The 2,340-nt window shown below is 51.8% G+C and overlaps 1 protein-coding gene across 1 annotated transcript in view; it reads right to left on the bottom strand.

The window, feature by feature from the left end:
* Window positions 1–2,340, bottom strand: part of MGST3 (microsomal glutathione S-transferase 3) — a 6,749-nt gene extending 4,409 nt beyond the window's left edge. Inside the window, exon 1 of the mRNA XM_009702874.1 lies at window positions 2,303–2,340. The gene's annotated coding sequence lies outside the window, so the exon portion shown is untranslated. The remainder of the gene's footprint in view (window positions 1–2,302) is intronic.

Below are 2,340 nucleotides of genomic sequence, written 5' to 3' on the forward strand. Positions count from 1 at the left end.
TCTGGAGAGGTGGAAGGAAACTGATTGTTCATGGCCACTTCCAACACCGGAGCTAGGGACCACCAAATGAAGTCAGGCAACAGATCCGAAACAAACCAAAAGAGGTGAGGTTTTTTTTCATATAGCGGGAAACAGACCTGTGGAACTCCCTGCCCTGGGTTGTGGCGAATGCAGGCAGTTTTCATAAACTCAAGGGGAAACCAGGCAAGCCCGGGGAATAACAGGTAAGTTGGGAATTATAATACAGACAAATAGAAACCAACTCAGAAATCCCCTGAGCTGAAAGGAGCCGGGCTACATGAAGGGTTAGTCTGCACCGCTAAGGTCATCCTTACATAAAATAATAAACCCCACCACAATAGCAATAATAACCAAACTTTTTGGTTAAGAGACACTGGCCGGATGAGAGATGCTCACCCTCACAGCTTCAAGGAACCCTCTCAGAGTCACAAGTCAGTGAAGAGCCTTAACAACACACAGCTGCTGGCAGTTACCAACACCTGCACCAGTAGCTCTGCCGGCCAGGAGACACCAGGGCCTGCGTGGTTTGCATTTAATGGTTCTGTGCTTCCTTGCAGAGGCCTGAGACAGAAGCACAGAGCAGAAGACACATCCAGCAGCCTGCGCCACGCTGCCCCGCAGCAAGGCTGTTGCGTGTTCTCCCTCTTTCCTGGTCTTCATCTGCCGGACCTGACGTCAGCCTGTGCTGCTGGCAGCTGCTCAGCACCGAGCGCTCCGACACTCTCCGCGGCTGCAAGTGAGCATGAGTACCCTTCGCCACAACCATCTCTTGCGCAATCCCAAACCTCATGTTGTCCGTCTGCGTGACCCAAGACAGTGCTGCACGATGCAGCAGAGCACGAGACAGCAGAGACCTCTCTCCAGCACCGAGATGATTCCCTCTGCAAACCAAACCACAGCTGATGCCCATCTCCATCTGGTGCCTCCACGACGTAGCAAGGTTTTGGTGTCTCCTGCACCGTCCCACCAGCACAATCTGTCAGCAGGGGGGAAAATGGGCCACCTTATGGAACCAGTGCTAACAGCCTTCCTACTGCAGCAGCACCAGCAGCCCTCATGAAGGATTTTCAGGGAGTAGAGGGTTTTATTTCTCATTTGAAAAGGGATTATCAATGGAGCAAGGTGAAGGCAACAGCTGGCTTTGTCCATATGAAGTATGGTAAACAATTACCAGTAAGAATGTTGAAAACCTAAAGTAATGAAGAAAAGTCAGCTGCACCCACATGTAACAGGTTAGCAGCTCACAGATGACACGCTGAGAATACACCACCTTCCCACTCAGTAGAGCAGGTTGACGGTCACGTTTCTCCCTTCACATTACAAGGTTGGTGGAGAAACCCTGCCTGCCAGCAAGAACCAGGCATTTTATCTTCACAGTGATAAATTATAATCTGGGGTTTTATCTTAGCAGCAAAAAGCACAGCAAAGCATTAAACCAGGTGTATTATAAAGCCGCTACTCTTACAGTACCAGTATAAAACTGTATCTCGAGCCTTTCCTCTAGTAATCTGGAGCCATATAAAGCACTCCAAAGTCAACAGGACTTTCAGCCTCTCTCAGATTGCACGCCTTGCGGCTGTTTCCGGATTCTGGTGCCTTGTGCGTTTATTTCAGCAACCTTTGTCCGCAGCTGCAAGGACTTTGCTGACAAGCACTGGCACGGTGGACAAGACTCAATTTTTATTTTCCATGCAGCAACCTTTCAGGCCAGAGACACGCAACCAAGAGATTCTGGAGCATGACACAGCACAGGCTGGGAGCTGTAGCAGAAGAGCTCCCCGGGGGGTGGTTTTACTTCAGAATAAGGGTTCTTCTTACCAACTTTGCAGTAATACTCGAGTTATCATGAGTCCACAAAGCTCATTAAATCTCCCCGTGCAGACCCACGTTTGGATTCTGACCGGACTACCCGATACAAGCTCAGACTTTCTCTCAAGCCAAGAGAGCCTTTTGTCCCCTCTGTCACCAGGCGAGCACGCAGGCTTAGTTAGCTCCAGAGGCAGAGCTCTCCGCAAGCCTTGCGGGGTCAGACTCGGTCTAAGCAAGCTGAACATGCTGGGGTGCAGGCAGGGCCCCGCCGCCCTCTGCTCATCCTGCAGGCACTTTCCTGGGAGGAGAGGGGGGATGCAAAGAAGCAGCCAGGGAGGAGGATCCCAGCCCTTCCTGTATTTCTTTACCATCCCTGAGGATAATCAGCATAAGCATGCATTCAGAGCACTCCCTCCGCCCGTACTGCCGGAGGGGGATGCTGGGCTCCCCCCCAACCCCGGCCCGTACTTACCCTCAGGCGCTGCGCGGAGCTGCCCAGGATCCTGCGGG

The sequence above is a fragment of the Cariama cristata genome, unplaced genomic scaffold (genome assembly GCF_000690535.1).
Source record: "Cariama cristata isolate BGI_N322 unplaced genomic scaffold, ASM69053v1 scaffold8196, whole genome shotgun sequence".
In the NCBI taxonomy this organism is placed as follows: domain Eukaryota; kingdom Metazoa; phylum Chordata; class Aves; order Cariamiformes; family Cariamidae; genus Cariama; species Cariama cristata.